Raw genomic sequence first — 22,655 nt, 5'->3', positions numbered from 1 at the left:
TGCTTTTTGTTGTTATTGTTATTGTTGTTGATGTTTTTGTGTTGTTGTTGTTGTTCTCTCTGAAGTTTGATTAATTCCAGGCCTTTGGGAGTTGGTGAGTGAGTACGTCACTCTTAAAAATGAGGGATGAATAACATTTGGCTGGAACCAGATTGAGTCAACTTTGGGCAGAGGTCATGTAAGGATCTTGCCACATAGTTCTTCATGCAACCCTGAGGCCAGGCTGCCCACACTTTGTTTCTCAAGTCCCAAGCCCACACAGAGTTCAAGCAATACACCTGCACTTCTGACCTACAACACTGCATCTACGTTTGGCCTTCTTTGCTGACCACCAGCTTTTCACTGCCCTCCAGGTTGGACTCTGCCCTAGGGCCTAAGACCTGTAATTTATTTGTTGCTGGAGCCTTGGGATATTTTTCCAAGTGAGCCTTCAGGCTCTTTGCCCTGTGTTGTCTTAAAGCAAGGAGAGGCCGGTAAGAGGGGATCAAGGATATTCCATTTTGCTGTCAAACAAAATGCATTCTCCACTCCTACAAGTTTTCCCTCCTGGTTGATATATCACCTTGCCTGGTGCATTTACAGTTTAAAGCACAGAGAGAGAAGGAAATGGTGAACTCAGTGAAATATATTGTGAGGGCATAATTTCATATCACAACAAGATGACATTTTTCAGCAAAGACTTTGGAGCCCTCCAAAATATACCAGAAAGAGCGACACACTGTGGTTGCTCAGCTGTTCATGGACACTTGAACTTTTGAATAATGACTTCAGAGGACTTAGCCCACTACAAAAGTTGTTTGGAAACTAAAGTGGAACTTTAAATAGGGTCTTCTCAATGAAAAACACTGCCAAAGTTTAAGCAAGAATGATTTCGTTCGAAAGCAAATCTCTCCAACTCTGGAATGATTTTCAACAGAAGAAACCAGGAGAGGGTAATGTGCTTCATGACAGACTTAGATAGACACAAGAACTAGTTCTGTGCATCCCCATTGTGTCAAATCAGACACCTCTAACAAAAATTGAGAAAGCTGGAATCTGAACGTCATGTTCATTGTTGTGTTTCAAGACCAAAACTCAATGAAAAGCATATCTCCACTGACCAAACAAATGTAAATTGTCTGCTCATTTGGAGGTAATTGGTCTCCTTAACACTCTGGTATCCCTATGAGTTGAAATCATTGTTTTCCTCTTAGGGGTGGAAGGGCAAAAGCATACAGCAGGCACGCAGTTGGCTCCAGTCTGCCAGATTGTGGTTACGGTGATGAAAGTGGCTTGGTTCATGTCTTGGCTCATGCACACTCATGTTGAGTAACTAGGTCCCACCTGACACTGTAGTTTCCATCTTCACCTCCTCCAGCAATGGCGTTGGATGCGTGAAGCCTTTTGGCAAGATTAGATGGTAGGCTTTCCATCGAAGCCTTCCGACCCTGTTCTGAATCACAGGAGTCAGAGACGAGACCGCTAATCAAAACTGGAGATTAGAGCAGACATTCCCATTGGCTCAGATTTGACTAGTCCAATCAGAAATCAAGTGAATACCCACCAACCCATAAACCTGACAGCAATTTTCCACCCCAGTGGGAGTAAGCAGCAGCGTCTATGTGGTTTGGTTCTAATGACATTAAATTGCCAACACCAAGCTCTGCAGCTTTTATCTCAGAAAGTTCCACCCTCCCAAGTCCATGGTCGACAATTCCACCCAGGGCCTGAATTCTGGGATTCTGCTTGGGTGGTATGTAGAGTAAGTTCTATCCTGGCTAGATCCCATCCCCTGCCTGAGCCTTCGTCATGTCGAAATAACTGGAGGGGGTAATGTCCTTTAAGATGTGGGCTGCTATGTGCGAAGCAACTGCCTCTGTACGACTTAGTATTAATTATTTAATTGACCAACAGAGGAAGTAGATATGTAATACCCAGAGAGCTTTAGCCTTATCCTAGTTTCAATTTAAGCTAATCATCCATCTTTCTGGAAATGCCTATGTGGGTTTTCTCAGTAAGTGCAGTCAGCCAGTCTGAACAAAGCCCTCCTGTGCCATCTGACACGGCTGTGTTTGGGCTCCTATCCTGTAACACTGCATGACCAAGATGGCTGGTGCTCCGGGCCAAGTGAAATTGTCTCAATGGCAAACATATGCCTTTTTGAAAGAAAATAGAAATTTCTCAGATGGAAAAGAGTCTCAGAGAATTGGGTCCTCCCTCTTGAACTGGAAAGAAACTAGACACGGAAAACATACACTCCTCAATGATCAGGGATGAGGAATAAGGGAAACACTTCCAAGTGGAGATACAATGGAAACTGATAAGAGGAAAGACCTCTATACACAACCCACACATACTTAGACAAGTCGGAGAATAATTTTTGTCGGTTCTTGGTACTGCTTTATCATAGCATGGCTGGAGACTTTGCTGGATACGGAGGCTGGAGTGGCATCAAAGACCAGAATCACGCCAAAGAGCCTCTCGAAACAGTTTACAAGATCCCGGGGTTTAGAGATAGAAATTGTGATCATTTGCAGAATTCATTCTCCCAGAATCATGTGCAAAGTGAATGTGAACTCAGAGCCTAAGATCTAAAATCTGGAGCAGTGCTGGCTGTTGCCAGTGAGGTCGAAATAAGGCACCGGGTAGGATAAATAAGTTTGTGAATTATATGGTGTCCTTTTCATTTCCATTAGAGGGCATTCTTGCTTCACAAATTCCTGGGTTTTCTGGTCATCAGAGAGCCTTTTCTTCCAAGGCAGGTCTGCATGATAGGTGGTCTGACCTGGCAAATGGCATGCCAAGCAAGGTAAGAGAAGTTGAGAGGAAACAATATGGCATTTCTTTTTTCCTGCTTTCAAATCAAAAGTGCATACCCAAGGTTAACAGAAAGCGCTTGGGCCAAAACTGTTTTCCTGGGAATTTTTTCCTTCATTTCACAGACCTTGTACACAGTACTTCCATGGACTGCCAGAGCCTTTCCCGGGGGAGGCTGAAAGGGGAGACAGTTGATTTTTTAGAGAGATTGTGCAAATGCAGCCAAGCAAACAGGAAGGTGCCTGGAGTCCTAGACGGGGGCCTTTCCTCCCGATGTGCAGTCACTGGGGCCCTGTGTGTGGGGGATGAAGCCAAGGCTGAAGCAAACTGAGTACCTTCCCCAGCATCTCCTCTCCAGCTGGCTCGCTGCTTTCCCAGTCCTGATCTGGTCACCGTTGCATGTACAGTGATTGTGTGTAAGTAGGCATGGCAAGGGTGTGTGTGTGTGTGTATGTGTATAGTTTAGGGCATGCACACATCCCTAAATGAGAGCTCAGTGCATGCACATGGTGCTGGAGCCTTTACTAGGGTGTCCCAGTTTTGGAGAAGGAACCACACAGAATGGTGTTGACAGAGTGGTTGATACTTCCCCAGGCCGTGCTCTGAATGAGGGAGACACATGTAGAAAGTTAGGGGTTTTGATGGATGGCAAAGCACCTGTGGACAATACAGATACATTTCTGAGGGCACATGTCGGGTAGGCATAAGACACAGCAAAGAAGACGTTGCTGCCTGCCAGAAGGGGCTGGCAACTGTCTCCTAAAGACAGAGGAAAGCACTCTGCTGCCTGGGGAAAAGCTACCTCTCAAGACGTTTTGCTATAACAAAGTCCTGGTCTCTATAAACAGGAAGAATTTACTTCTCCCAGTTCTGCCGGCTGGAAGCCTGCGATCACAGTGCGGTCAGGTGCTGGTGGGAGCCATCCTTCTAGCTGCGGACTGCTGAGTTCTGGATACATCCTCCCGTGGAATGGGAGCGAGAGCTCTCTCTGGGTCCCTTTTGTAAGGGCACCAAACCCATTTGTGAAACCTCTGCCTTCACAACCCAGTTCCTTCCCAAAGGTCCCACCTCCAAATACCATCACACTGGGATTACAGTTTCAACCTATGGATTTTTGGGAGACACAAACATTCAGTCCATACAACAATGGGAGAGCTCAGGTGGGTGAGGTCATAGGAACTTTTGAACCCTTCCTGGTTATCCTCAGGTGGCTCAGGATTAAGGCAGAGAGTGATGAGGAATTTTTTTTTTTTTTTTTGTCAGAGAGAGAGCACAGGCAGGCAGAGTGGCAGGGAGGGGAGAAGCAGGCTCCCTGCCGAGCAAGGAGCCCGATGTGGGACTTGATCCCAGGACGCTGGGATCATGACCTGAGCTGAAGGCAGCTGCTTAACCGACTGAGCCACCCAGGCGTCCTGTGATGAGGATTCTTTATCAAGGCATCGGGCTGGGAAGCCAATTTGCAAAAAGAGGGGTGCAGACGTGGGATATAAAACTCTCTACCTTGGGCCTTAGGGGACAATAGCTAGAGTTGTCCCAGAGTTGAGCGAAAAAGAAAGAAAAAAAGGTAGCTGTCTTTTACCATGATGAAAAGGGTTTCATGTGCAGTGGTTGTAGAGAATCATGTTGGGACGGTAATAGATAGATTTCACGAGATTCTTTTTTTTTTTTTTTTTTTTTTTTGTCAGAGAGAGAGAGAGGGAGAGAGAGCAAGCACAGGCAGACAGAATGGCAGGCAGAGGCAGAGGGAGAAGCAGGCTCCCTGCCGAGCAAGGAGCCCGATGTGGGACTCAATCCCAGGACGCCGGGATCATGACCTGAGCCGAAGGCAGCCGCCCAACCAACTGAGCCACCCAGGCGTCCCGGATTTTACGAGATTCTTGAAGTACAAAGTTGGCAGAGGACTGACGGACTGATGAATTTTGGGAGAAACCAGATGACTAAACTTGTATTTAATGGGCTTCAGCTCGAGACCCTGGGTAAGAAAATGAAACCTGTAGCAGGACGGCGAGAGGGCGGGTCCTGCAAGCAGTCCCCTTGGCCCGGCCTTGATGCAAAGTCATAGTAATTACCGCCCTGGGGGGAGAAAGCCTTGTTCTCTCCTGCAGTCCGCAGCTCCTGGCTTTACAACTGAAGCTCCTGGCCCTGGTTTTCATTTGGGCTCTGCAGCAACAAAGCACCTTTGGCCCAAATCTCTCACTTTCTATTTTTAAAAAAAGCAAGGATTTAGGCATCCAGAGGAACCTATAATTTACCCAGCACTTGAAACAATCAAACCCGCTCCAAGGCACGGATAAAGCTCAGGTCCTCCCGCACGGATTCTGATGGTCCTCCCCAAAAAACAAAGGATGTCTTTTCTGTGAGGTGCAGGCCCCCTCATTCCCTTGCTGCGTGCATTTTCTGTCTCACATAATGGAGCAGAGGAGTGGGCGTGCTCACGGGTAGAAAGTGGAACCTAAAGCAAGTTCTGTTTATAGGCCTTCGGCTTGCAAAACAGGAGATGGTTTGCCAAGTTTAGAACCCCCTGGAAACCTGTGGATTTGGAACTCCAGATAGAATTCCAAGGGTTTTTTTTGAGGTTCAAGCTCTTTCAACTTTTGGCATCAATGTGACTTCCTGTTTCTAAGAAAAAAAAGCTTTAAAAAGTTCCATTGAAAGAACTTCTCAAGTGCCCTGGACATCCAGTGGTTTTCACAAAACAATATTTTGATGAGTTAAGTGTAAATGTATCAGAAACATATGGATTAAATTTCCCTTGAAACACGCAGGGGTTTGAAAAAAGGAGGGGAGCAAGCCGACCAGACACACTTTAGGGTTTTACCGAACCCAAAACATCTGAGAAGTACTTGGAGGTGTTTGAGTGAGTCCCAGCCTCTAGCACCAGCCCACCCGGGCTGGCGACAGCCAACTTGCCGCCAGGCGGACACCCATTTCCCAAATCGTGGTGGCGTTTGTACAGTTGGGGAAACGTGACACTCATGGAACCCAAGCAGGTTTGTCCCAACCCCCACCAGGGCACCTGCCTCACCTCCCTGCCCCAGTATTCCAGCCCCGAGAAGAGCAGTTGGCAGTGCCTTGGGGAGGGGGACAGGTGATGACAAAGCACAATGGCTTGGGCACGAGATTGCCATAACCTGGAGTCTGATGAAATGAGAACCAACTGAGGCCTCCACTCCAAACTTTAATGGGATCCGTTGCTAGGAATGGCGGTGTTTCCCTGGCTCTATGTTCCTCTCTTTCCCTCTCCAGTTCAGCTCCTGCTTTGTCTCTCTGGTCTCTGCAGACACTAGAAGCAAGAGATCTCAAACTCACCTCCAGGAAACATGTTCTCACACGATATCCACCTCCAATCACTGGAGGCAGAAGTTTGAATGCAGTTCACAAAAACACCACTATCTGGAGGGTTTGTGTGGGGTGGGAAGGGGGACAGAAACCTTTCCTGGGAAACATCGACTTGTTAAGGTTGACTTGGGCATGTGGATCATGCTGCCCAGAATAACGGTCTTGGAAAGGGAACAAGGGACCCAGACCAGCGAGGCAGCTGAGCAATTCAGTTTTTCCAGTAAACCAAGAATTCCCAGAGAGAGTAAAGACATTTCTCCTTTTTTCCCCCTCATCTTGTTTGCTTTCTTAGAGGATGATGTAGGTCTTCTCCTTCTGTTTCTCAAAGATCCCTGTTTATGGGCCATAGACCCTGCACCCAGTTATCTAAGAGCTGGTCCCCTTTTTGTGGGTAAGTAGGGAAATAAAAGACTGAGAATGTTTCCGATTTCTGTAGTGCGGGGACTGTGTCAGAGCTCAGGTCCTCTGAGTCACATGTGGGCTTCCATCATCTCGTTTTCAGCCTTTTAGGGGATTTCCAGCAGTGGGACTATTATTGGTAGGCAAGTTCAAGTAATAGGAAAGCTGGAAACCAGAAGTTCTTGGCCCTTCTGAGGTCAAAACAGATTTGAACTAGCTTTAAAGAAAGCATCTTTTAATTAGAAGACAAGACTACTTGGCTGGGCATCCAACGGGATGGGCAGAGGCCGGCCTTTGTTTTTTTTCTATAATTAAGTCTGTATTTTTAGTTCCTCAGTTTCCCCATATTCCAGGAAGGAAGCATGTGTATATTACCTTGACAATTGGTGGGAAAATAATACGAAATGCTTCAGCCTTCTTGAGGGCAATGCTGTCAGATGAGAAAAAAAAAAAAACTATATTATACAAAGCCTGGAATTCAAGTATAGCACTGAACGTATTAGGAAAATTGCTTCATTCTTCTCCCCCCCTCGTAGCCTACAACTAATAATAGTAGTTATTTATGTAGCACTTGCTATATGCCAAGTGTTTTAGGTGTTCTCTGCATATTAACTCGTTCAGTCTTCCCGATGACACTAATAAGTAGGTTCTCTTATCATCCTGATGGGGAAACCAAGATACAGATAAGTAATTTGCCCAATTGGCCAGCATAGTTTTGGCAAAGTCAGGCTTTGAACCATGGCCGTCAACTGTGGGACACATATTCTTAAGCTCTGTAGGGTAAGGAATTTCATCTTCAGGCCAGGTGATCCCAATCCCAGTGCTGAGTTCTCTGATCTTGAAAAGACCCTCATGAAACTTTTCTCCCTCTCAAGTACTTTTACAAGCAAATAATTATGTTGAAGTAAAGCAAAGGCAGCCGCCCAACCAACTGAGCCACCCAGGCGTCCCGGATTTTACGAGATTCTTGAAGTACAAAGTTGGCAGAGGACTGACGGACTGATGAATTTTGGGAGAAACCAGATGACTAAACTTGTATTTAATGGGCTTCAGCTCGAGACCCTGGGTAAGAAAATGAAACCTGTAGCAGGACGGCGAGAGGGCGGGTCCTGCAAGCAGTCCCCTTGGCCCGGCCTTGATGCAAAGTCATAGTAATTACCGCCCTGGGGGGAGAAAGCCTTGTTCTCTCCTGCAGTCCGCAGCTCCTGGCTTTACAACTGAAGCTCCTGGCCCTGGTTTTCATTTGGGCTCTGCAGCAACAAAGCACCTTTGGCCCAAATCTCTCACTTTCTATTTTTAAAAAAAGCAAGGATTTAGGCATCCAGAGGAACCTATAATTTACCCAGCACTTGAAACAATCAAACCCGCTCCAAGGCACGGATAAAGCTCAGGTCCTCCCGCACGGATTCTGATGGTCCTCCCCAAAAAACAAAGGATGTCTTTTCTGTGAGGTGCAGGCCCCCTCATTCCCTTGCTGCGTGCATTTTCTGTCTCACATAATGGAGCAGAGGAGTGGGCGTGCTCACGGGTAGAAAGTGGAACCTAAAGCAAGTTCTGTTTATAGGCCTTCGGCTTGCAAAACAGGAGATGGTTTGCCAAGTTTAGAACCCCCTGGAAACCTGTGGATTTGGAACTCCAGATAGAATTCCAAGGGTTTTTTTTGAGGTTCAAGCTCTTTCAACTTTTGGCATCAATGTGACTTCCTGTTTCTAAGAAAAAAAAGCTTTAAAAAGTTCCATTGAAAGAACTTCTCAAGTGCCCTGGACATCCAGTGGTTTTCACAAAACAATATTTTGATGAGTTAAGTGTAAATGTATCAGAAACATATGGATTAAATTTCCCTTGAAACACGCAGGGGTTTGAAAAAAGGAGGGGAGCAAGCCGACCAGACACACTTTAGGGTTTTACCGAACCCAAAACATCTGAGAAGTACTTGGAGGTGTTTGAGTGAGTCCCAGCCTCTAGCACCAGCCCACCCGGGCTGGCGACAGCCAACTTGCCGCCAGGCGGACACCCATTTCCCAAATCGTGGTGGCGTTTGTACAGTTGGGGAAACGTGACACTCATGGAACCCAAGCAGGTTTGTCCCAACCCCCACCAGGGCACCTGCCTCACCTCCCTGCCCCAGTATTCCAGCCCCGAGAAGAGCAGTTGGCAGTGCCTTGGGGAGGGGGACAGGTGATGACAAAGCACAATGGCTTGGGCACGAGATTGCCATAACCTGGAGTCTGATGAAATGAGAACCAACTGAGGCCTCCACTCCAAACTTTAATGGGATCCGTTGCTAGGAATGGCGGTGTTTCCCTGGCTCTATGTTCCTCTCTTTCCCTCTCCAGTTCAGCTCCTGCTTTGTCTCTCTGGTCTCTGCAGACACTAGAAGCAAGAGATCTCAAACTCACCTCCAGGAAACATGTTCTCACACGATATCCACCTCCAATCACTGGAGGCAGAAGTTTGAATGCAGTTCACAAAAACACCACTATCTGGAGGGTTTGTGTGGGGTGGGAAGGGGGACAGAAACCTTTCCTGGGAAACATCGACTTGTTAAGGTTGACTTGGGCATGTGGATCATGCTGCCCAGAATAACGGTCTTGGAAAGGGAACAAGGGACCCAGACCAGCGAGGCAGCTGAGCAATTCAGTTTTTCCAGTAAACCAAGAATTCCCAGAGAGAGTAAAGACATTTCTCCTTTTTTCCCCCTCATCTTGTTTGCTTTCTTAGAGGATGATGTAGGTCTTCTCCTTCTGTTTCTCAAAGATCCCTGTTTATGGGCCATAGACCCTGCACCCAGTTATCTAAGAGCTGGTCCCCTTTTTGTGGGTAAGTAGGGAAATAAAAGACTGAGAATGTTTCCGATTTCTGTAGTGCGGGGACTGTGTCAGAGCTCAGGTCCTCTGAGTCACATGTGGGCTTCCATCATCTCGTTTTCAGCCTTTTAGGGGATTTCCAGCAGTGGGACTATTATTGGTAGGCAAGTTCAAGTAATAGGAAAGCTGGAAACCAGAAGTTCTTGGCCCTTCTGAGGTCAAAACAGATTTGAACTAGCTTTAAAGAAAGCATCTTTTAATTAGAAGACAAGACTACTTGGCTGGGCATCCAACGGGATGGGCAGAGGCCGGCCTTTGTTTTTTTTCTATAATTAAGTCTGTATTTTTAGTTCCTCAGTTTCCCCATATTCCAGGAAGGAAGCATGTGTATATTACCTTGACAATTGGTGGGAAAATAATACGAAATGCTTCAGCCTTCTTGAGGGCAATGCTGTCAGATGAGAAAAAAAAAAAAACTATATTATACAAAGCCTGGAATTCAAGTATAGCACTGAACGTATTAGGAAAATTGCTTCATTCTTCTCCCCCCCTCGTAGCCTACAACTAATAATAGTAGTTATTTATGTAGCACTTGCTATATGCCAAGTGTTTTAGGTGTTCTCTGCATATTAACTCGTTCAGTCTTCCCGATGACACTAATAAGTAGGTTCTCTTATCATCCTGATGGGGAAACCAAGATACAGATAAGTAATTTGCCCAATTGGCCAGCATAGTTTTGGCAAAGTCAGGCTTTGAACCATGGCCGTCAACTGTGGGACACATATTCTTAAGCTCTGTAGGGTAAGGAATTTCATCTTCAGGCCAGGTGATCCCAATCCCAGTGCTGAGTTCTCTGATCTTGAAAAGACCCTCATGAAACTTTTCTCCCTCTCAAGTACTTTTACAAGCAAATAATTATGTTGAAGTAAAGCAACACACACACACACACACACACACACACACACACACACACACACACACAATTTCCCTGTAATTTGGCATCTCAAGACACAGTGCCAATGGAGACTTCTTCAAACAAACATGCTTTGTAACGTCATGTGGAGAAACTACCCTCTAGGTTGATAGACCTATTTAAAAAGGCTTCAGGAGGGGAAAAACGGTCTGTTTCCTTTAATTAAAAGCAAATTTCTGAAGCCTCTGGGAAAGCAAGGAAAGTGTATAGATACCTGTTGAAGTTGGTGTAGAAATCAATGCTGAGGAAACTCTCAAGATGAGCTTGGGGTCTTGGAGGAAAAACAAGAAAGCTGGAAAGTCAGGTTTTATCAGGAGAAACTTGTTGCCTGCTGCCTGGTGACTGTTCAGAGGGGTGACTGGGGCTGGTCGCCAAAAGCTTGTTCTCCAACCAGCAAAGCCCCAACCGAGGGGGGTGGGGGTGCTCTTAGGATATCCAGGGCACAGAAAGCGCAAACGGAAGGCTTGGTATATAGGTCTCCCTAGGAAAGACAAGAAAGGGTCTGCCAAATGGAGCGTAAGCTTCAAGGTACTGCTGAAGCCTTGGAGTCCTGGAAGGCTATTCTGACTTTAAGGAAAGGCTTGTGGTAAGTTTTGTTTCTATGGAAATAAAGCAATTAGCTTAAACAGCAATTGAAAACTATTTAGTGAAAAAGATTCCGAATGGCATTTCTTTTCATTTTACACTAAATCCTGTGTGATTGCCTCAGTTAGCAACTAGAGAGCAACACATGTTGATGCTCCTTCTTATTTTTAATTAAAGGTTTCATTTATTCTGAGAAAAACAACACGGATTGGACTGGGTACCCAAGGTGAGACCCAGTGATATTGCCCAAGGAAAGCCTTCCTGGGTGATTTTTGCAACTGTGTGTGAAACATCACTGTTCTGTTGAAGGTACTTATTGGAATTTCAGATTGAGAGTGACATATTTGGACTTGCCTTAAAAACAACAAAGTGCAATGTGTTGATTACTTTACTCTTGACACAGGCTGGAAGTAGGGTTGAGAAAACGTTCTCCAATTCACAAGAGTTTCACCAATGACACACCTCCCTTCTGTGTCATTATACGGTGCCCCTCTTTCCCCCTTTTATGGGATGGCTATAGGATAGTGTTTCTCAGACAGTTCACCTGGGCTTCATGTGAAAATGCAGCTTCTGAACCTATAGGTCTCAGATGGAGCTCAAGATTCTGCATTTCTTTTCTTTTCTTTCTTTCTTTCTTTTTTTTTTTTTTTTAAGATTTTATTTACCCTGGGATCATGACCTGAGTCGAAGGCAGATGCTTAACAAACTGAGCCACCCAGGCACCCCAAGATTCTGCATTTTAAACAGGTGCCCAGTGAGGCTCATGCTTCTTGTCCAGGGATGGACCCTTTGGATATCGAGTAGATTGTGACCAAGTTCTCTCTCTCTCTCTGTGTGTGTGTGTGTGTGTGTGTGTGTGTGTGTGAATGGCTAATGCTTATAATACTTAACTGATTTTTCCTCCTCTTTTCAAATATTCAAATCTGAAAGTTGAAATTTTAAAAAAATCTCATTTTCCCAGTCCCAGTGCCCAAACACAGTGGATTAAAGCAATCAAACTGAGCAGCCAGGAAGGAAGAGGCTCTTAAGAGAATCAAGCTGAGGGGTGCCTGGGTGGCTCAGTGGGTTAAGCCTCTGCCTTCTGCTCAGGTCATGATCCCAGGGTTCTGGGATCGGGCCCCCGCATCGGGCTCTTGGCTCAGCAGGGCGCCTGCTTCCCCCTCTCTCTCTGCCTACCTCTCTGCCTACTTGTGATCTCTCTCTGTCAAATAAATAAATAAAATCTTTAAAAAAAAAGAGAGAGAATCAAGCTGAATTCTCACCACTGAGCAACGTGTAATTGGGCTCTCACACTTTCTTAAGAAATGGTGCTGAGAAGGTTAACAGACCCATCAAAGGTACTGAAGAGTTTGCAGAGGCTTTTCTGATATATTTCCTCCTACATTATCATTAACAATGTTACCTCCCACCTCCTCAAGTCTTCCAAATTCTTTTCAGTACCTGCTTGGGATAGATGATGCTCCTGTACCTAGAGCTGTCATTCCTCAACTCTGGCCTCTCATACAAAAATTTATCGCCTAATTTTCCCCCGATTTGAACATTTACCAGTTCACTCTGATACAATTATGTCAGTTCTTTTTATCCCTGAGCAAATTCAGAGGTTCAAGTAAAGGGCAAGTTATACTTTGATTCAGCTTTTCTTAATTTGCTCAAAGATGAACTGAAAAAACATTTACTCAGTTTTTCCATCTTCATCTTCTTTCTCTCATTCTCAATACTCTATCCTCTTTTTCCTATTAACAAAAACAAGTGAGAGCATACAAAATAATCTGTGCAAGTGGAATATATTATTTTATCTGCTGTTGGCCAGTGAAGAGACAGACAGACTATTCTGCACCTGATGATTCAGGAAAAGAGCAATTGGGGCGTGAAGGGGGTGAGGTGAATCTTTCCTGAAATTCTTAAGCCCTGAGGTATACTGATAGCTTATTTAACATTTCACCTGCTGACAAATGGTCAAAGGACAGTAAGCCCATGGGGGCGGGGCAGAGAGAAAGGGAATAGAGGGATGGAGAGGGGTGGAGGCTGGTCCTCAGGGAGGACTGAGCAATTTAGAGAGGGAAACAAAGAGGGTTTGTAACATGAAAACAATGACCTAAAAGTGGCAAAAGAAGGGAAGAGGGACAAGTAAGAAGGAACTTTTATAACTTGGCCCTCAAATGAAGCTGAATTGTGTGTGTGTGTGTGTGTGTGTGTGTGTGTGTGTGTGTGTGTGTTTTAAAGCATTTATTTCTTTATTTGAGAGAGAGAGAGAGCACAAACAAGGGGAGGGACAGAAGGAAAGGGAGAAGAAGACTCCTCACTGAGCAAGGAGGCCCATGTAGGACTCGATCCCAGGACCCTGAGATCATGACCTGCGCTGAAGGTAGACACTCAATGGACTGAGCCACTAAGATACTCCCAGGTAGCTGGGTTTAAACACACAATTTTGTCTAAAAATGGATTATTGAAAGAGATTAGTCTTTATCGCTACTGGGGCCACAATGTAACACTTTTCTAATGAGCCAGGAATTTAGACTAGAAGTTCTTTAAGAATGCCTGGGGTATAAAAGAAAGAAATGTTTCCCAAAGCTGACACAGACCTGCTGGTTCTGGGAAGGGATAGTGAAGAAGGGGGATGGAGAGAGGGTGCTGCCTTTGGAGCTCATTCCTGCCCAAAGCTTCCATAGGAGTTCAAACTCATACTGGGTGCCATGTTTTTCTAAACTTACTGTCTGTTTTATTTATTTATTTATTTATTTATTTGACAGACAGAGATCACAGGTAGGCAGAGAGGCAGGCAGAGAGAGAGAGGGAAGCAGGCTCCCTGCTGAGCAGAGAGCCTGATGCGGGGCTCGATCCCAGGACCCTGGGACCATGACCTGAGCCCAAGGCAGAGGCTTTAATCCGCTGAGCCACTCAGGTGCCCCTTACTGTCGGTTTTTCAAGATCCCTCTTCATAGAAGGCACTAATGTGATGGAACTCTGAAAAGCAAAGCATAAAAAGGAGGTCCATTCTCTTGATGTTCCAAGTTCTCCTCCTAGATCAGGTTGAGAGCATCTTGACAAATCAGAGAAAAAGGGGAGTCATTTTTCCAAAGCCTTCAAAAAAAAATAAATAGTTATTTGGGGGCTCTTTTGTCAGGTTAAGATGTTGCAAATATCTTAGAGGCAATGTGGTTTGCTGCACTTATTTTATAAGGGAAAGAGGGATGTACCTTGCTGCTGGTCACGTGGCTGGTGATTAGATTTGAACTCGGTTATTGTCCTTTTTTGTTTTTGTGTGTGTGTGTTTTTTTTTGTTATATTATCCCTTTTCATAAAGCTCTCAGCACAGTATTGTCCCTATGCTTTCAGAACATGTATATGCTTCCTTTCAGTAATATTTAATGACGCCTTCTCTCAAATAAGAAGGGTCAAAGTGAGAAGGTACACATAAAGGGTGCTTCTAGATATTCATGTTGCTCTTCAAACAGTGATGTTTTTAGGGGACATTTAAGAGTCTCTCACAGTGTTTAGCACTCCAGCTGCCTGACCAGTCTTCCTCAGTGGTTAATTAGGAAATGACAGAGAAAACAAAAAACCAAGGCCCTGGTTTTGGGAGGTTTCCTAGTGATTCAAACTATCTGTGTGCAGTAGGCCATTCCCATTGGTCAATTCTGACCAGAAAGGATTTGAGCTTGTGGGCTTTTTTTTAGTTCAGACTTGCATCCTCAGCCGGTTACCTGTGAAAACTTGTGCAGGAATCACTGATGATCAGGACCACATCCATTAGGGGAGGATGGATAGATTCAAAGAGCACCGTTCTCTGCACGGAGCAGTAAGGCTCTTGGGACCTCAGCTGTGCTCCAACTTGGAGATCACTTTGCTGTTTGTCTTCCAGCAGATTCCAACAGCAGATACAATCTACAGCCTCAAAGACAGGGTTGGAAACAAAATGACAACTTGGCTGTTAGGATTCTGGGCTTGAACCTGCTTTGGCATGGGGGTGGATAAGATGACCTCATAGGTCTTTTCCATCTCCAATTTCTGTGAACCATTGTTCTTGGGAATAGATGATTTAATAGGCTAATACATATTTGTGTTTGCCCACTCTGCTGTTCCTTGTATTTGTTGTATTTTACTTGGTTACCCTGGGAAGAACAAATCCATTATGTAAGTCCAGAGACACTCAGAGGTCAAAATCTGCAAAGGGCAGAGTTTGAAGGGATGTGGTCAAGAGAGAGATGGCGGTGAATAGGAAACCTGAGCTCACAAGTGCTTTCTAGATGTTCCCAGAGCAAAGTCTGAGGAAAAGTACCAGGATGTGATGTCTTCTGGTGCAGTGGAAAGAGTATAAAATGGAGACAGAAGACCTAGTTTGAACTCTGACTTACTGGCTTCTAATAATTTCAACTTCCACATAGATAATGGATTCAACAATAGTTACCCTGTTTATTTAAAGAGGATTGGTTTGAGAGTCATATGAGAGAATATGTGTCTGTGTATTACAAGTGTAAAGTGATATATAAATTAAGGATATTGTTATTATTATTTAATGAAGTGATTCTTATGCTCAGAGTTGAATAGAAAAGTTCTGTGTACAAAGAGCCTTGCCAAAAACAGCTATGTTTTCTGAAAGCAATTTTGGAAGAAAGGACAAGAAACTAACAATAGGAAATTAAGTTTAATCAGTGCACAGGAAAAAAGAGAAGTAAAACCTCAAATGTTCTTGTCTTCTAGTTTGTTTGGCATATAAGCAAAAGCAGATTTCAAAGTCTGAGAAATATTGAAAATCACCATTGATCTTTTTCTTATGATGAATGACTCCTAGATATTCTTCAAGTAATACTCTAACTGGTCAAAAAGTTGATTGAAATAATGTAATTCAATATAGATTTTTCTGAGCAGCTTCTATGTGCAAGACCACAACCCAGACTTAGAAAGAAAAAACATTCCCTGCCTCCAAGAATTGCAATTTAAAAGGGAAAAAGGAGTTCATAAATATATTCAGTGTTTTCCAGAGGTTAGAAGAGGACGGAAATGATTCTCACAAAAGAGTTTTTCATTGGCTCTATTTTCTTTCAGATTACTCAGTAGTATTCGGGAGTCACCCACTCACTAAGCCACTGACCCCCATGTTGTGAGCACCATTTTGGTTCTCTCCCATACCTGTTCATTGTGGTCATGCCTCCTGGCTTCATCAAAATCCACTGAGGTCCCTGTTACTGCTGGCCCTCAGAGGTGCCTCCTCTACTGGACCCACCTTGATCTGCTGTTGCTGCCCATGAATGCCCCTAAAGATATTAGTACCTCACAAGGCACACTAAAAGAAGAAGTCAGATAAGTGTATAAACAATGTGTAGTAGGCAAAATGGGTGAGGGGGAGGGGGAGGCAGGGGCTTCCAGTTATGGAAAGAGTGAGTCCTGGGAATGAAAGGTACAGCATATGGAATATAGTCAACGGTGTTGTAATAGAAATACTTGTAATAAGTATTGGCGACAGACGGTAGCCACCCTTGTGGTGAACACAGCATATGTACAGAGATGGTGGATCACTATGTTGTACACTTGAGACTAATGTAACTAGTGTGCCAATCATACATCCATTAAAAAAAGTGTAGTAGAAATACCCAGTAGGACTCTCTTGATTCTGCTCAGCTTGGAATGCTTTCTCTGAAAGAATACATTTATTTTTTAATTTTTACTTTAATTTATTTATTTGAGTCGGGGGAGAGAGAGAACTGGGAAAGGAGCAGAGGGAGAGGAGGAGGGAGTGAAAAGAATCTCCAGCAGACTCCGCACTGAGTGCAGAGCCTGACATGGAGCTCAGTCTCTCGACCCAGAGATCATGACCTGAGCCAAAATCCAGAGTTGGTTGCTTACCTGACTGAGCCACCCAGGCACCCCAAGAATGCATTTATTTTTTTAAATATGAAGCATAAATAGATGTCAGAAGGCAGGAGAAAAGGACATCCCAGGATTATGGACTATATAGACAAAAACATAGAGATGTAAGAGTATTTAACATCTAGTCTAGGAAAATAAAGTAGGGCTTTCTCTCAAAAGCAGCATAATAGGGTATTAAGAACAACAAAAAGAAGTTAAAACAAGGGTCAATCATGTCTATAAAACATGGGATGCACATTTTTACTTTCCCACTGTTCTACTTCCTACAGTAGAATAAGAGATAAAGTTGATACTATTTCCCTTCTCATTAAATAATAAAAAAGGATTAAAAATAAAATCCCTCTGAGTGAAGTCTTGAGATGAAGAAGGCACATAGTGAGTTCCAAGAATAAAGGAACACATTATCAAAATGCCTAGACACCTAATCACTAAGGGCTCAGAAACCATAACTATAACCAGCAAGTCGCTGGGTGACAGTGAGTATAAACTAAGTGCAGTGTTTGAGACTTTCTTTCTTTTTTTTTATTAGCATATAAGGTATTATTTGTTTCGGGGTATAAGTCTATGATTCATCAGTCTTACACAATTTACAACATTCACCATAGCATATACCCTCCCCAATGTCCATCACCCAGCCACCCATCCCTTCCACCCCATCCTCCAGCAACCCTCAGTTTGTTTCTTGAGATTAAGAGTCTCTTATGGTTTGTCTCCTTCCCTGGTCCCATCTTGTTTCATTTTTCCTTCCTTTCCCCCTTACAGCTCCCCACCCCACCTCTCAAATTCCTTATATCAGAGAGATCATATGATAATTCTCTTTCTCTGATTGACTTATTTCACTTAGCATAATACCCTCTAGTTCCAGCCACATCTTTGTAAATGACAAAATTTCTTCTTTTTGATGGCTGCATAGTATTCCATTACATATATACCACGTCTTTTTAAAAAGATTTATTTATTTATTTATTTGACACACACACACACACACACACACACACACACACAGAGAGAGAGAGCGAGAGAGAGAGAGAGAGGGAGAGAGACAGCAAGAGAGGGAGCACAAGCAGGGGGAGTAGGAGAGGGAGAAGCCAGATTCCTGACAGCAGGGAGCCCAATGTGGGATTCAATCCTGGACCCTGGGATCATGACCTGAGCCGAAGGCAGATGCTTAATGACTGAGCCTCCCAGGCTTCCCCCCTGTACCACATCTTCTTTATCCATTCATCTGTTGGTGGACATCTAGGCTCTTTCCATAGTTTGGCTATTGTGGACATTGTTGCTATAAACATTCGGGTGCACATGACCCTTGGATCACTACATTTGTATCTTTAGTGTAAATACCTGGTAGTGTGATTGCTGGGTCGTAGGGTATCTCTATTTTCAACTCTTTGAGGAATGTCCATACTGTTTTCTAGAGTGGCTGCACCAGCTTGCATTCCTACCAAAAGTGTAGGAGGGATCCTCTTTCTCCGCATCCTTGCCAACACCTGACTTGTTAATTTTAGCCATTCTGATTGGTGTGAGGTGGTGTCTCACTGTGGTTTTGATTTGTATTTCCTTGATGCCGAGTGATGTGTCTGTTGGCCACTTGAATGTTTTCTTTGCAGAAATGTCTGTTCACGTCTTCTGCTCATTTCTAGATTGGATTATTTGTTCTTAGGGTGTTGAGTTTGATAAGTTCTTTATAGATTTTGGATACTAGCCTTTTATCTGATATGCCAGTTGCAAATATCTTCTTCAATTCTGTTGGTTGTATTTTGGTTGCGTTGACTGTTTCCTTTGCTGTGCAAAAGCTTTTTATCTTGATGAAGTCCCAATAGTTCATTTTGCCCTTGCTTCCCTTGCCTTTGGTGATGTTCCTAGGAAGAAGTTGCTGCAGTTGAGGTCGAAGAGGTTGCTGTCTGGGTTCTCCTCAAAGATGTTGCTGGATTCCTGTCTCACATTGAGGTCTTCCATCCATTTTCAGTCTATTTTTGTGTGTGGTGTAAAGAAATGGTCCAGTTTCATTCTTTGGCATGTGGCTGTCCAATTTTCCTAGCACCATTTGTTGAAGAGACTATCTTTTTTCCATTGGAGATTCTTTCCTGCTTTGTCAAAGATGAGTTAACCATAGAGTTGAGGGTTCATTTCTGGGCTCTTTATTCTGTTATGTTGATATATGTGTCTGTTTTTGTGCCAATACCATACTGTCTTGATGATTACAGCTTTGTAATAGAGCTTGAAGTCTGGAATTGTGGTGCCTTCAACTTTGGTTTTCTTTTTCAACATTCCTCTGGCTATTTGGGGTCTTTTCTGGTTCCATATAAATTTTAGGATTATTTATTCCATTTATTTGAGAAAAATGGATGGTATTTTGATAGGGATTGCATTAAATGTGCAGATGCTTCAGGTAGCATAGACATTTTCATAATATTTGTTTTTACAATCCATGATCATGGGAAGTTTTTCCATTTCTTTGTGTCTTCCTCAATTTCTTTCATGAGTACTTAATAGTTTTCTGATTATAGATTCTATACCTCTTTGGTTAGATTTATTCCTAGGTATCTTGTGGTTTTGGGTGCAATTGTAAATAGGATCAACTCCTTAATTTCTCTTTTTTTCTGTCTTGCTATTGGTGTATAGAAAGGCAACTGATTTCTGTGCATTGATTTTATATCCTGATACTTTACTGAATTCCTGTATGAGTTCTAGTAGTTTTGGAGTGGATTCTTTTGGGTTTTCCTCATAAAGTATCATATCATATGTAAAGAGTGAGAGTTTGATTTCTTTGCCTATTCGGATGCCTTTTATTTCTTTTTGTTGTCTGATTGCTGAGTCTAGGACTTCTAATACTATGTTGAATAGCAGTGGTGATAGTGGACATCCCTGCTGTGTTCCTTACCTTAGGGGAAAAGCTCTCAGTTTTTCCCCATTGAGAATGATATTCACTGTGGGTTTTTCATAGATGGCTTTGATGATATTGAAGTAGGTACCCTCTATCCCTACACTATGAATAGTTTTAATCCAGAAAGGATGCTGTACTTTGTCAAATGTTTTTTCAGCATCTATTGAGAGGATTATATGGTTCTTTTCTTTCTTTTATTAATGTATTGTATCACATTGATTGATTTGGGGGTATTGAATCAACCTTGCAGCCCAGGAATAAATCCCACTTGGTCATGGTGAATAATCCTTTTAATATACTGTTGCATCATATTAGCTAGTTTTGGTGAGAATTTTTGCACCCATGTTCATCAGGGATATTGGTTTGTAAATTCTCCTTTTTGATGGGGTCTTTGTCTGGTTTTGGGATCAAGGTGATGCTGACCTCATTAAACAAGTTTAGAAGTTTTCCTTCCATTTGTATTTTTTGGAACAGTTATAAATATTTGGAATATATATATAGAGAGAGAGTGAATAGAGTATATATATATAGAGTATATATATATAGAGAGAGAGTGAATAGAGTAGTGTATATATATATATATGTACATATACACTACTCTATTCACCAGTCTCTGAGACTGGTGAATAGAGCAGAGCCACACACTTGATTACTTGATTTTGGGTGTATTTTGGTCTGTCAGAAGAAACTGCCTCCTAAAATTTTAAAGAAAGAAAAACATATATATACAAAAATAAGGGTAAACATAATGGAGGGATAGAATATGACTGTAAAGGTGAAAATTAAAAAGGATTTTAAAAAAGGAATTGATAAGACGAGAAGTTGGTTGAAAAAAGGAAAAAAAAAGGAAAGGATGTGATCAGGCTGGAGAATAGAACAAAGCCATATGCTAGATTTAGGGTATATTTTGATCTGTTGGAAGAAACTGTATCCCAAAATTTTAAAGAAAGAAAACATATGTATACAAAAAATAAGGTTAAATACAATGAAGGGATAGAATATTACTATAACAATGAAAATTAAAAAAGATTTTTAAAAATGTATTGATAAGATAAAATAGTTGAAAAAGGTTAAAATAGGAAAGAGGGAAAATTTAAAAAATTGAATAAGAAAAAATAAAATTAAAAAAAATTTAACCTTGAAAGACTAAAGAATCATGGGAAAAAAGTCATGAATTCTGTGTTGCCTTCCCCTAGCTCTGCAGTTCCGCAGTTCTCATTGATCAGTGAACGTGGTCTTGGCTGGATGTTCTTGCTGATCTTCTGGGGGAGGGGCCTGTTGCTGTGATTCTCAAAAGTCTTTGCCCAAGGCAGAATTGCACTGCCTTTGCCAGGGGACAGGTTAAGTAATCTGTTCAGGTTTGTTCTCAGTAGCTTTTGTTCCCTGAATGCTTTCATTACAGCTTTGGAGGATGGGAATGAAAATGGCGGCCTTCCAATATCTGGCCCATAGGAGCCGAGAGCTCAGGGCCCCACTTCTCTTTGCACCCTCAGGGAAAAGCAGTCAATCACACTCATCTCCCTGGTCTCCTGCTGCACTCCGTGCTCATGCAGCCTGTGACCGAGCATTTCTATCTCTGGTGCATGGCCCCATTTTGAGTCTCCAAACCCAGCAGATTCCTGCTGTGTGCTCTTGTGCCACTCCTCCTGGAGGACGAAGGTAAGTGTCCCCAGATATGCCACTTTTAGGGGCCCTGCTCAAAGTACAGTGGCCCCACTATGCCTCAGATCATGGTTTAATGTAACCCGAGCTGAGAGCCCACTCTTTGGCTCCGTCTCTGCAGCTAGCTTCCCTGCTCTGATACTTGGGAACTCTGCCACATTCAGATACCCCTTGTCTTTTTGTGACTCCCCAGGTCTTTTTGTGTCCTGAGACCATACTGTCTCATGAGGGCTCCACCCTCCACTTAGCCTCTGGAGCGACGTCCTCAGTGGATCAGACTTCTAAAAGTTCCGATTTTGTGCTCTGCTGCTCTACCGCTTGCCTCCTCTCCATGTTCTATCTTCATGTATATCACCTCAGATTCACTTCTCCACACATCCTTCCTTCCATAAAGTGTTGCTTTTCTGTTCCTAGAATTGCTGTTCTTCTCTTTTAACTCCTGTTGTGTTTGCAGGTGTTCAGAATGGTTTGATAACTATCTAGCTCAATTCCTGGGGCCTGATGAAATTTAGGTGTCTTTCTCCTCCACCATCTTGCTTCTCCCCCTTGTCCAAGACTTTCATTTGAAGTCTCTTTACCACAACTCATGAATGTTTAGCATAGTAATTAGTAAATTTGTTAAATGGGATTCTAAATACTGCTACATTTCCCCCAAAATTAAGTAGGTTCAATGGGAGGTTCTGGTTAAATACACAGAAAACAGGTTTTATTCCAAAGTGTTACAATTGGTGTTGGGACCTATAGTTCTGCATACACACAGTCTTTATTCAATGTAAAGCAGTGTGATTTCGTGGCACCATAACCATCACACTAAGAAAACTTGAAGACAGTCTTTTCATATAAAGAAGATGACTGTTTCTTCTTTTGACCTACTTCCCATGATCCCAGGGTCCTGGGATCGAGTCCTGCATTGGGCTCCCTCCTCAGTGGGGAGCCTGCTTCTCCCTCTCCCTCTGGCTGCCTCTCTGCCTACTTGTGCTCTCTCTCTCCCTCTCTCTCTCTCTCTCTGTCAAATAAATAAATAAAATCTTAAAAAAAAAAAATCCTTGACCTATTTCCCAAACTACTCGGTAGAACATTGGTATTGATTTATACTCTCCTATGGCTACTCCTGCAGTGCTGCCCTGGTTGGTTGTTTTCTTTTGCTTGCCAGTATATATGATATCAGTTGTGCTCTGAGAGAGTAGGCGCTAGCATGGCATTTTTTTTTTTTTTCAAAATGACTGTGAATTAATGCCTTTAAATGATGACAAGTATAATGATGCTCTCTTACACTCGCCATCAACCACCTTGGGAAGTCAGTGTCAACAAATGCATCTTGTGGGGAAGCAGAGGATCTGAG

This window comes from Enhydra lutris, unplaced genomic scaffold, assembly GCF_002288905.1.
Source record: "Enhydra lutris kenyoni isolate GAN:26980312 unplaced genomic scaffold, ASM228890v2 scaffoldscaffold72, whole genome shotgun sequence".
NCBI classification, from domain to species: domain Eukaryota; kingdom Metazoa; phylum Chordata; class Mammalia; order Carnivora; family Mustelidae; genus Enhydra; species Enhydra lutris.
This window is presented reverse-complemented; position numbering follows the sequence as displayed.